Source organism: Megalopta genalis, chromosome 3, assembly GCF_051020955.1.
Source record: "Megalopta genalis isolate 19385.01 chromosome 3, iyMegGena1_principal, whole genome shotgun sequence".
Taxonomy (NCBI): Eukaryota; Metazoa; Arthropoda; class Insecta; order Hymenoptera; family Halictidae; genus Megalopta; species Megalopta genalis.
This window is the reverse complement of record NC_135015.1, coordinates 25,950,951-25,965,155: the sequence shown is the minus strand read 5'-3', so window position 1 is coordinate 25,965,155 and position 14,205 is coordinate 25,950,951.

Genomic DNA, 14,205 nt, shown 5'->3' with positions numbered 1-14,205 from the left:
TATATTATTAATTTTGTATTAAAATATATATTATATTTCATATATAATTATATTTATATTAATAATATATTACTATATATTATACGTTACTGAATGTGTAGCATATAAGCTTAATGTTTTATTATTTATTTGCACGTCTGCAGACAAATTAAAAATTTAATGGAGCCCCTCCAGCAACCCCAGGGGGTCGTTCTAGATATAACAATGCTAAACAAATTAAAAAGTAGCACGCCGAACCTTTGCCTCAATGTTTAAACATTAATCAAGCAGCAGTGGAATTTCATCTCGCTTCAAAATAGATAAATAACACCAGCTAGATTATGTTCGAGATCTTCGCAACGAGTCCAACACGTGGTCACAGTACAAAGTGCACTTAAAGTGTACTTAAAGGGTCAAAAGTTCACTTAAAACAGAAAAATAACAGACTCGGCAAGTTAAAAGTTCCCTAAACAACGAGATATCGCCGAAAGCTGTCGCACTAAATAATTCAATTAAATTCGATCTCGGTGTTTCGCGCTGCCGGATTGCCGGCACGTTCCTCGGAACGTATGTCTAGCTGCGCGAGACGAACGAGTTCCGTCCGAGGCGGATCCAAGGGTGAGATCACGATTTTCTACGAGGTTCTGCTATGATTTAATTATGCTGCGTGGCGGCGTACGAACTCGTGACTCACCGCGGCCGGCACTCTGCCGTTGCGAAAGCCCGTTTCGCCGGGGAAAACTCTCGAAGACGGGAGAAACTTTCACGTGGCACGCCGAACCTCTCCCGTCTCGACGAAAGAACCGGACTAATGGGAGAGCCCGAGGTGCCCCGCGGACAATGAAACGGCGCAAGAAGGTGTCGCTTCGGAAGAAGCTCGCCGGTTATGATAATCAGCGGTTATCGCCGGTGGAACAGAAAAAGACAGCCGGGGGAGGCGGGGCGGGGGGGGGGGGTGACCACGAGGATCGAAAATTACAGGGTAGCGGCCACGGGGGCCGCAGAACTAGGCGACCCATTAGCGACCGGAAAGCTGCTCGAACTTTTTCTACGGCCGGTGGCTTCGAGCAGGTAACGATATCCGCGCGCTAATCGATCGGACTTCCTCCTGCGCTGAATTAATCTCCGTTTGTCCATTTGTTCGTGCAAAACTGGCCGGGCCCGGCTTCGGGAAACCACGGGTTTCTGACGGTGCCCCGGGATTTCTGGCACGCAATTACAGTTCGGTAATTTAAGGGCCGCGTGAAATCGAGCCTGCGCCATCGGCGTTCGGTGTTGCCAGCGTCCTTCCTCCACGGAAAGCGAGGCATCGTCGGTCGTCGCTAACGAGGAAATAAATGCCCACCGATGTCTCAGCAACGACAGGCGCCACGCCTTCAACCCCCGGACAACGAGGGTATGAATTTTTCATTTAATAGATATGCCCGGCCGACCGCTCTCTCCTCGCCGCCGCCATTTCCTTTCGACCGGTTCGTCTTTAACGTGTCGAGACCTCGCTTCTGGGTCTTTAGTTTCCGAGCGCCGATGGAAAATAGTGGAAAATCCCGGCGGGATCGCGCGCGCGCAATTGTTTCTGTAATTTGCGAGAACGGAGGGGTGGTTCGCGTGTTAAATATTCTTACCGGCATTTCTGATTCTCATTGCCGATGATTTCTTGAAGAGTCGGGAACGTAATTATATGGTAGAACCGCGATTATCCGGTCTTTCGTTAATTAGGTCGATTCGAAGCAACCCGTTTGCAAAGCGATTTATAATTTTATATATATATTATAATTTTTTAAATATATTATTATCTATAATAATATATATATAATATTATTATATATTATTATCTATATTATTATCTACAATAGTGCATATAATATTTTTTATTATATTTATATATTATTTAATATTACTATATAATATCTTTATTATATTTGTATATTATTTAATATTACTATATAATATCTTTATTATATTTAAATATTATTTAATATTACTATCTAATATCTTTACTATATTTGTATATTATTTAATATTACTGTATAATATCTTTACTATATTTATATATTATTTTATATTACTATATAATATCTTTATTATATTTACATATTATTTAATACACTATTATATACTATTATATATACTATTTTTATTATATTATTATTTTATTATCTATTACATATAATTTAATATAATCTCGAAAAACACGACTTGTAGACAGTATTTTGTATATAATATATTTATACTACTTCGTATACCTATAGTGCTTTGCGTGCTTCGAACGAAGCAACCCCCGAGTCGATCGAGAAAAGGAGCGAACGCCTGGTCGAAGCGAGACGCTGGAATTTACGCGGAACCGGTGGCCGTGGTCGGTTCGAGCCAGGAAACGAAGTAATCCTCGCGGTCCCCGGGATTTATTTTCTCGGTCGCATGTGCCAGAAGGGGTGGAGAGGTTGTTCCCGGCGACGGCGACGCTTCGCAAAAACGTGGGCGCCGGCGCTACGCAGAGGGCGACACCGCCAAAGGCCCTGTTCCCGGTATTATTTTCGGCCGTGAGAGAAAAGACTCCCTTTCGCGCGGCGTTCCTCCCTTAATACGGCGAAATCCAAAACGACGAGATTTATCGGTGACAGAGCGAGGGAGGGAGGGAGGGGCGAGGGGCGCGAGGGGCGCGAGACGGGGCGCCGGAGCGACGGAGCAAACGAGCGAGACCGGGGCCCCTGGCCCTAACCGGCCAAGTGTTGAATCTTTTTGATTGCTTCCGACAGAGCCGGCTGTCGTTGCCTTTGAAGGCTCGTCGATGAAGGATTATTCATTCGCGATGGATAATTCGGCCGCGTGGTAGGGGAACAAACGCGAGCTCTTTCTTTGTCCCGGTTCGCTGGAAGGGAGGCCTCTCGCTTTCGCTGGCTTCTGGGGAACCGAGACTATACTCGACGGCGAGTCGCCTTCGGTCTTGAACCCTCCGACGCTGTTTTTCCCGTTTTATTTTCGCCGGCTCGCGGCTACGAACGCTGTCGTCACCGCGCGGACCGTGGAACCCCTTCTGAGCGACGCGTCCGACGCGTTCGACGCGTCGTTGATTGGGCAAACGCGACTTATATCCGACTCTTTTTCGTTCTTTTTTTTCAATTGTAGTTTTCGATCGAGAACGGTTTTATTAACGCTGGATTTAAGGTTCATTAAAAGTAGATATTTTATACTGATTTTTAAAATAGGAAGAAACTCGTTTATTCGGATTTTAAACGCTTCGTTCTGATATTATTTGCCGCAAGTTACATAGTAATAAGTAACATAAATAATAATTACGTTGAATAAATAATTCGTGTGTGTATTTTGCAATCTGAACGATCGTAAGTTAAACAATTAGTTAAATAATTGTCACTCGGGCTCCGTGAACCTAGTGTTAACCCTTTGCACCCGAAGGCATTTTAATTGTAAATCGAAAATAATTTTTCTGTATTATAGTATTTCCGTTTTATATGTAACAAAGTGCATTTTATGCATATGGAATTGAGTATTGCGGTGGCTCGTACAACATTTACACTTTCAACAATTTTTCAAATCTAAGCTGCACCCGAAGGCATTTTAATTGTAAATCGAAAATAATTTTTCTGAATTATAGTATTTCCATTTTATATGTAACAAAGTGCATTTTATGCATATGGAATTGAGTATTGCGGTGGCTCGTACAACAGTTACACTTTTAACAACTTTTTAAATCTAAACCTTGTCGATGTAAAAATGATCTTGGAACGTGATATAACAATCTTAACGGTGCTTCAGAGTCACCACTCGAGTGAAAAGGGTTAATTAGTTGATGCATGACGAAATATAACGAAATGTTTGTCGCAGTTTGCCGAAGTTCCGGAAATATGTTACAACAATTTCGTGAAACCTGATAATTGGCGAATTCAACGAGAAACACGATTTGAGAAATGGAATTGTTATTTGTTAAAAAAAGATAAGAAAACAAGATTATCTCAAGGATAGCCAATTAAAGGTAGTGATTACAGTAATTTCTCTCCAATTCATGCTCAGATTGCGCACGAAAAAATGGACAATTTAAGAAGAGGAGATACGATTATTCGAGCCTCGCGACTCGTTTCTATAATTACCGATTGTTAACAACTATAAAAACGAGCCCCCTCTTCCCAAATTATCCATTTTTGTGCGCAATCTATAGTCCGTCATCCGAGGGTTAATTAATGAAGCCGAAAATACCAAGTTAAAATTCACCGAAGGAAATATTAGTTTAACTCTCTCGCATTATAAAAATCCTAGCAACATTAAATTCGTCGAACCCGTTAGAATAAAAAAGAATTTCACCCATGAGCGAATAATAGGCTCGAATAATCGTGTCTCCTCTTCCCAAATTGTCCATTTTTGTGCGCAATCTATAGTCCGTCATCCGAGGGTTAATTAATGAAGCCGAAAATACCAAGTTAAAATTCACCGAAGGAAATATTAGTTTAACTCTCTTGCATTATAAAAATCCTAGCAACATTAAATTCGTCGAACCCGTTAGAATAAAAAAGAATTTCACCCATGAGCGAACAATAGGCTCGAATAATCGTGTCTCCACTTCCCAAATTGTCCATTTTTGTGCGCAATCTATACTCCACCGTCCAAGGATTAATTAATGAAGCTGAAACTCCGTCGCATTATAAAAATCCTATCAACATTCAATTCGTTGAACCCGTCACAATAAAAATGAATTTAACCCCGAACGAATAATAGGCTCGAATAATCGTGATCCGATCGGGAATTAGAGAGAAATTCTTGCGTCTGGTCCTTGGATCGTCGAAAACGCGATCCAGATGGAAACGAATCGGTCTTGAATCCAGGTTTTCAAATCGTCCGTCCACCCAGTTTTGCAAGTTCGCGATCGCCGAGCGCCGAATTTCTTTTTCTTTTTTTCGTGTCTCGGATCGCGATCGTAATTGATTCGGAAAAAGGGCCCGCGGCGATACGGTGGCGGCGTTCACGCGGGGGGCAAGTAATTAAGAAATACTTTTCGAAGCGGTACCGGTGGCTGACTGGAATTGTCAGCTCGAGCCGCGATCTTCCTTTCGCCGGTTCCAAGAAAGACGGGTAATTAACACTGCGCCGGACGGGCCAAGATGAAAACATAAAGCGACTTCCGTTCCGGTGGCCATTAATTGTCACGTGGATCGGCCGGCCGATACGCCGCGGCGACCGATCGGTTCGGTTTTTATCGATGATTTCTCGTGCCGGGAATTTTTAATAGTGACACCCGGTTCGGCGTACTCATGAATGGCGACCGCGAAACGATTTACCAGCGTAATTAAGGGCCACGCTGCCTTCGCCGCTTCTTCCTCGACTTCTGCGCGCGGCCGCCATCTTGCCGACCGACGAGACCTCCGCGACTAGTTATGCTAAATGTCATCGCCTTTCGAGCGAACGCTAATTAATATTCATCGAAGCTCTTCCGAGCCGCTCCGACTCCGTCGGAGCCTCTGCTGCCTACGCGGCGGCGGGTCTCCGTTGACCCGGCGACTCCGGCGAAGTTTCATCGACTTAAACCGGTCCGACGACCGCTTTTTAAAGCTTCCGCAGATTCGACTTTCTTCGGGTCATTGTTTTCGCTTTTCTGCAACTTGCCGCGCGACTTTTTCTCTGGTGTAAGGTACAGTTTTCAATGCTTGAACACCCGTTATAATGATAATATTCATTTGACCGACGGGAGAGGTATGGAGATACGGCGCGACAGTATGAAAATATGTCGCAGTAAAATCAAGCATGTCGAGAAGAAGCCGGGAAAGGGAGTAAAGAAGGAAGAAAGGAGATGATACAATAACAGGAAGGATACAATAGAAGTTAAGGTATACAATAGAAGTTATGCGAATCTTCTATTATTTGATCGTTCTATTATTTGTACGTTTTGTTGCATGAACGGTGTTTTTTACTATAGTGGACAGGCCTAAATATTACTTCGCTTTGTAAGACGAAATCTAACATAACCTATAAAGTGCATTGTAACATTAAAAGACTTGAAAATATTGAATATAAGGATCCAAATAGTCAGCAATCATTGTTACGTGATTTGAAAAGGGTGTAAACCCTTCGTATCGTGTGATTCGGTACAAAATCGATAGAAAACAACATAACATAACAAAGTCGATAGGAAATTATGCCAAGAAGAAGATCGAATTACATGTCATAATTGATAATCCAAAATTTTAGAGAAAGATGTCAAATTTTCTATGTCGGAAATCATTCGTGTGACATTCTCTGTAATTTTTCCTTAGTTTAGAACGTTTTAAGTTCGAGTTAAAGAAAAATCATCCCTTTGTCTCATTTCTGTCAAAAATTCTATGCACCTTGACAGAAACTTGGTCGAAAGGCTATTTTGTAAAATTACACAAAAATGATCGCATAATTGATAAATCAAACTTTGATCAGAAAATATTAAATTCAAGATAAATTTTCAATGTCGAAAATCGTTCGTATGGCATTCTCTATAATTTTCCCTTATTCTAGAAAGTTTCAAGTTTAAGTTAAAGAAAAGTCATCCCCCTATCACATTTCTGTCAAAAAAATTCCACGGAACTTGACACAAACCTTGCCAAGAGTCTACACTTCAAAATCGCTAAAAAATGATCGCATTGCCGATAAACTAAAGTTCCATCAGAGAAACTATCAAATTCAAGAATAATTTCCCACTATTCTAGAAAGTTTCAAGTTTAATTTAAAGAAAAGAGTCATCGCCCCATCGCATTTCTGTCAAGAATTCTGCAACTCTTTTGACACAAACTCGGTCAAGAATCAACATGTTAAAATCACCCAAAAATGATCTCATAATGAATAAATCAAAATTCGATCAGAAAACATGAAGTCCAAGATCAATTTCCAGTGCCTAAAATCTTGATCCTAGAACGTAACATCCCTCTGTTGGAATTTCAACGATGACCCACCTAACAGTTTTATGGCCCCTTGCGAGGGTGAGCCGTTGCCTACAGAGGCCCAGGTGGGCCCAGACGACAGTTCAAAAGTAGACATCGAACCGTGAGGTTGCCACCTCGGGATTTTCACCAACACCAGATTTCTGTATCTCTGTAGTTTTGCAATATATCACCATCACTTATTTTACTGGATACGCGAATGTTCTGGAGTAGAATTTGTAACTCTAAATAAAGTGCTTTTGAGTATCCTTTCATTCTACAACACCCTCGATCTCACTTCCGTCTCGAAAGTTCCACGATTCGACAGAATCTCGTCGCTCCGGCGAGCGCGCGGCGCGCGTCCGCGTCGCTGACAGGCTCGAATAGATTTATTAAAGGGTCGCGAATCGAGTTCCGGAGTGCAAAAACCGGCGGGAAGAACCGCGTGGCCGCCGCGAGCAGTCGTTTTCCATGGAAGCGGCGATGTCTCCGTGAAATCGCCTCGAATTCGCAAGAAGGCATCGCGTGGGTCCGTCGCGGGCTCGGCGGATCGATCGGGCCGCGGACACCTTTCTCCCGCCATTACACCGCTCGCTCGGAAGCCATTACACGAATAAAATTAGGCGAGCGGGGCCGAGCGGATCGGCGCTGCTTGCTCGCGGTGCTCTCGGCCGCGCAAAACCGCGCGGATAAATCTTCGGGAAACGTAAGAAGCGGCCGCGCGGGCCGAGTACGTTCCTCATTCTCGATCCCGATCAACAGCTGATCCGAGACGGATCGGCCGCGGCGAGAGAGAGAGAGAGAGAGAGAGAGAGAGAGAGAGAGAGAAAGAGAGGGAGAGACGGAGAGAGCCCGGCAAAAAAATTGATTCGCCGCGATTCCGAGTACCGGATCCGGCCCAGCATCCCCGTTTCCGATCGGCCGATCGGTTCGCGGAACGGCGAATCGAAGCAAATTTACGATCAACCCTCGCCGACGATTCGTCGACGGGAGCGGACGCGGCGCGACGGCACGGGAGAAAGAAACCCGCGGAAAAAGGATCGATCCTCCGCGATCGATCCGTGCGTGCCGCGTGTCTTCCTCTGGCACCCTTATGCCTAATACATCGAGCCTGGGTTTTTATCGGGCCCCACCTTTCTTCACGGGGCCCGAGAAAGCCGAGTCGCAGATTTCGTCTCCTGGAAAGGTGATCCGCTCGAAGGCCCGACGATATCTCGATCGGCCGCCGATTAACCATCGAACCCGAGTGTCACGCGCGACGGAACGCTCTCCTTTTATACCTTTAGGCTCTTCAAGAATGTCATCTGAATTGCTAAAGTTGTGCGTACGCTGGCGGAAATTTCTGAAGGTTGCCCGACAGGGCACGGTAATTGGCTCATCTGCACTGGAGGACGATTTGCGAGACGGAGGACGTGAAAGCGTGTTCACGCGAGTGTTATTGTTGGACGAAGGATTTCATGCGTTTATGAGATCATTGGGTAGTTCTGATTTTAACATTTTGTAATAATTAGGGGCTTTTTTGTGCGTCAATGGGTTATTTTTAAGCTGTTTAGATGATTGAAGGAGGGATGAAGTTACTATTTGGAGTCTATTGCTTGCGATTAATGCAGACAATTTTGCATGAAAATCCGCGGTTTAATGATTATAAAAGAGTTAGAAGAACGTTGAAAAAAACAAGAGTTATGATAACAAGAATAATATTAATAGTTTGTTGATGTCGGGGGGTGGAAACATTTGTTACACAGTGTACAGTAAACAAGTAATAGAAAGAAATGAAAGAACAGAGGAAAGAAAGTAGTGAAATAATGTGTAAGAAGTGACGTAATAAATGAATAAAATAAAAATAATCCCAGTTAATTGTAAACGATATAAATTATATTGAAATTTATATGTAGCTACTAAAAGGGGGTACTCCCATATAAAAATAAATTCAAGTCAAAAGAAAAATAATAGTAATAATAATAATAATAACAGTGAAAATGAAGATAGATATAAGGAAATATGGAACAATAAAAAGAGATTAGCTTTAACATTCATTTTTATCATCTCTCATATCAAACAGAAATTGAATAAAGATGTATAAATGCACAAGATCCTCAGTTTAAAAATCAGTTTACGAAGGATTGATTTAAATTTTGAAGCGCTGGCTACAAATATATGTTTTAAATTATCGCTGTTGTCGTTAACGAATTGAAATATCCTGCGAAAGGAGAAAAAAGGAGGAAAGAAGGATAATGAAGGGGGGGGGGGGGCAAAGAGTAAATATATAGGAACTAGCTAAAATAAAGTACCTATTGTGACGTAATCATGAGGGCAGAATGATGAAAGAATTCGTCAATAATTCTTGAAGGAATCAACTGCGGTTGAGACTCCCTTTCTTCAGGGAGTTTATTTTCGTAATATCTTGATACCAAAGCATTCTATCATCTAAGAATTTCATTCAAGTTCTCTCCTACATAATAATGTAAAATAAACCATAGAATGATTAGATAATAGAATATTGCGGAAATAAAGTATTATATATATTTATATAAATTTATATTATATTACTATATTACTTATTATTATATGAATACATATAAATATATATATTTATATATTTATATGCGTTTATATATATAGAAATAAAGTATAAATACAGTAAGTATTTAATTTTTTATAATAAATACAAATACAGAAATAAATATTACGGATGAAGGAGTTTCTGCCGTAACTTCGAAACAAAATTCCTTCCTTCTTTTTTTAATCGAACCGTACCGAATCGAACGCACCCTCTCGTGAAGCGTTAAATCGAGCCGCGATCGGTGATTTGGATCGCGCAGCTCGCGGACATGCACATTACGCGTTTCCTGGTGGCGGCGAGTTTTCGAGAGGCAATCGAGATCGAAGTCTGTTCGCGAGCCACCGAGTTTGTTGGCCGTGGCCGCCTCATTATTGCTTCCATTGTCGTCGTTAACGTGGCGGCATTGTGACGCAAATGGCCTGTGAATATTACGGTGTCCTTTCCCCGCAGTGTCTGGAAACGCGGCGGCGGCGGCGACGGCGACGGAACCCGAGGGAAAAGAGGAGAAACTCGGTGTGCTCGGCCTGTGTGGCAGGTTTACGACGATCGCCGAAATTCCGCGCGAGTATTGGAACACGCCGCGATTTACGCGTTTCCGACTTCCGGTGCTCGCGACGGATTTACGGACGGGGGATAGGCACCGACGCATCCGCCTCAGACGGCCTCTTGCTACTTCTGCGAGAGATCTGGGTGCTCCCTGACGAACTGGGTGATCGCCATTTTTTTCTTTTAATTCTCTTACTGTTGGCGACGACGAAAGAAGTTCGTTCATTTATTTATTTGCTTATTTATTTATGCATTTATTCATTTCTTTCTTTCTTTCTTTCTTTCTTTCTTTCTTTAGATATACGCAATTACGGCAGACGATTAATCTTTTTTATGCTTTAAAAAATAGGTGGAGCTCGTTTACACAATGCATTCTTATAGTGAAAGAGCTGATCTTTCGAATGCTCCATACTAGAATCCGATAGGTCGTTCAGCTGTTTTGTTATCTTGTTCTAAAAGTGCCCCATTCGTGGCAGTTCTCGAACAAAATGCAGTTTCGCAAAAGATTAAAAAGATTAATGGTAAAGCAAGTAAACGTAGGTAAAACTCGTTGACGCAATGCAATGTTATAGTAAAAGAACTGATCTTTCGAATGGTCCAAACTAGAATTAGACAGATCGTTTGGTTCCTTTTTTATCTTGTCCGAAAAGTGACCCATTCACGGCAGTTCTCAATCAAAATGCAGTTTCTAAAAAGATTAAAAAGATTAACAGTAAAGCAAGTAAACGTAGATGAAACTCGTTAACATAACGCATTATTATAGTAAAAGAACTGATCTTTCGAATGCTCCATACTAGAATCCAATAGGTCGTTCAGCTGTTTTGTTATCTTGTTCTAAAAGTGCCCCATTCGTGGCAGTTCTCGAACAAAATGCAGTTTCGCAAAAGATTAAAAAGATTAATGGTAAAGCAAGTAAACGTAGGTAAAACTCGTTGACACAATGCATTATTATAGTAAAAGAACTGATCTTTCGAATGCTCCAAACTAGAATTAAACAGATCGTTTAGTTCCTTTTTTATCTCGCCCTAAAAATGACCCGTTCACGGCAGTTCTCGAACAAAATGCAGTTTCCAATGATATAAAAAAGATAAAAAATAAATCAAGTAAACGTAAACAAAACTCGTCGACACCGCGCATTCTTCTAGTAAAAAATCTGCTCTTTCGAACCTCTCAAATAGCAATTACCATAGATCGTTCAATGTTATCATTATATCGTTCCCAAGCAAAAGTGTCCCGTTCACGGTATTTCTCCCGTACGTTTTAAGCAACGAAGCCCACTCCGTGCTCGCACGGTCCCGAAATTGGGCCCACGGAATAGGACCAGGCCGCGACGAACAAAATGGAGGAGCCCGTGGCTCCGGTCTGCGAACCTGTTCGCCGGTGTCGCGACGCAACGCGACGGCCGCGGCGGCGACGATTTACTCGGGACCGCTAATTTATTCGTCCGCGTCAGCGGCATCGCGTGTTCGATTATCTCGTGGTCGTTCATATTATCATCAGCATCCAGCCGGCACAGATATTCGCAATTTACACGTCGCTCGGCCGCGGTGGCGACCGGCGAATCGCGTCGCGTCGTGTCGCGTCGCGCCGCACACCTCCGTTTCTTATTAACGGCGCGAGTGCCGGCGAGCCGATTTAAATAACGACACGCTCTATTATTCATAGCGAACGCGCAACACCGTGACACGCCTCTCGCGCACGTTTTTCGCCCCCGGTGATCGATGCGGGGACATTAATCTGCGGGCATGCGGCAACCGATGGCAACGCGTGCTCGCTGGACCTGCGATTTTCCAAAAAGCGTGAGGTTCGACGGGCTCTGCGCGTCGCAACGCCGCTGTTCGAAGCATAATCTGTCTCTCTCTCTCGTGACCAGAATGCGAATTTTATGCATTTATGATGATGGAAACGAGCAGGGACCAATTTAAAACAGTGGGGAATTTGAAACGTTAAGAGAATTCAACCCTTTGCACTCGAGTGGTGAGTCTGAGGCACCACTGAAATTATTGTATCACGTTCTAATACCACTTTTCACACATCGAAGTTTAGATCATAAATATTATTTAAAGCATAATTGTTTTATAAAAATTATCCTGAAAGGTCATACAACAAATATTAGCGGTGCCTCAGAGTCGCCACTCGGGTGCAAAGGGTTAAAAAATAAAACCGTGGCACCCAAAGCAAAGACGCGCTAAATTTGCGTGCCAGTCAATGGGTTAAGCATGAATAATGTTCTGTTCTTTTAAGTCGGAACTATCTAACTAATCAAATTCTATTCCCTTGTCGCCAGTATTTAAACGTTCCAGTAGACGTAAATACACAATAAATATAAAGTCCCTTTATCTCATCTAAACAATTATTATTATTCATTCAAGCAATTGTTCACATGTTCTAATCGTTGCAATTGTAAAGTAAACGGTACTGCAAGGGTAAAATTGTAAACAAACGGCACCTTTGCACTCGAGTGGTGACTCTGAGGCGCCACTAAAATTGCTAGTTCACGTTCCAAAATAATTTTTATATTAACAATGTTTAAATTTAAAAAATTGTTGAAAGTGTAACTGTCGTCACGAGTCATCGCAAGACTCAATTTCGTATGCATAAAATGCACTTTGTCATATAAAATGGCATTACTGTAAGTCAGAAAAATTATCTTAGATTTACTGCTAAAATGGCCTCGAGTGCAAAGGGTTAAGAGTGTCATTTATATTGCGTTATTTTCGAGCTATTGAAATTGTTGAAGAAAGGAAGGGGCTTCTATCTGGCAACAGGTTGTTGCGATTCGTAAGTATATGTTTTATTTTGCATAAAGATGCAGCTGTCTTGTTTCGCGTCGATCGCATTATAATGCGAATTAACGCCAGCGAGAATGTATCGCAATTAATTGCGATATAAATCGCAAATAAGATCAGAGAATAACCGTTGATTCTTCTCTGATCTCTTCGTTCTTTTGAAAGAACGTTCTTTTTTATTATTTATTTATTATTTAAAGGGCATCTTTTTCTCTTTTCGCCCGTAAATAATAAATGAAATCGCTGAACATTTTAACGCTGAAATAAAAATACCTGTTGGAAGGTTCGATGAGTGGATTAGCATGATCGTGGCGCAAATGACATCTTCCTAATTACGAGATGCAAGGATTGATATTGTTTATTAACGCATCGTTCAGCGAAATTATTATATTTATTGTTCAGGTAATTTAAAGTTAAGTGAATTTACGGTATTATTTCACTTGTCTTTCGAACATTCTCGCGCGAATGGATTACATTTACAGGCGCAAGCTGAAATTTTCAAAAATGTCTCTTATGCCACTAGGATTTTGACACAATCAATTTTGACAAAAATTTTGATAACAAAGAATGCATCGGTGTCGTTTAAACAAACACACATCGAACCTCTGTGCGACTTGTAAGAATTGAGAAGAACGGTTTCCTGAACAGACCCGCGGGTTAAATAAATATTTCAACTAACAAATTCAAATACAAATATTTGCAAATACTATTTCCCTGAACTGTGTCACCGCGAGCTTCGTTCGAAATATTTATTTATTCCTGCTAATATTTATGTACCAGAGAGAAATCAAGGAGCTAATTTCCGGTAAGCATCTCAGCAGTTTAATCTAAGTCGATAAACATTTAACCTTGACAAACCGGTGCGAATTGCGAATATTTCCAAAACACGCCATTGCAGTCAGTATAAATCTGTAGGAATCTCGAAGCAAGTTTCTAATGCCAGCTTCGACGAAACCAATTACTCGATTTCTATGCAATGTAGCTGAAATGAAAGCTGGAAGTGTCTATTTCAAGACAGAGTAGATTAAATTGCAGTAGACTGACGAGATTCTATCGAAAAATTGAAAGGAATCGACCTCTGTCATCGCGAGGTTTGCAAGATTTAAAGGGAAAAGCTCGGATGGATTTTTAGGTATGTTTTCGAATAATTTCTATGCACGATGCAATTGTTCTATTTCTATGCAATTTAGCTAAAATTAAAGCTGGAAGTGTCTACTTTAAGATAGGGTAGATTATATTGTAGGAGAATGACGAGAACGCTTCGAAAAATTGAAAGGAATCAACCTTTGACATTATAGGGTTTTCAAGATTTCAAAGGAAAAGTTCGGATAAATTTTTAGACATGTTCTCGTGAGGCGATTTCTATGAAATTTAGCTGAAATGAAAACTGGAAGTGTCTACTTCAAGACGGAGTATATTAGATTGCAATGGAATAACC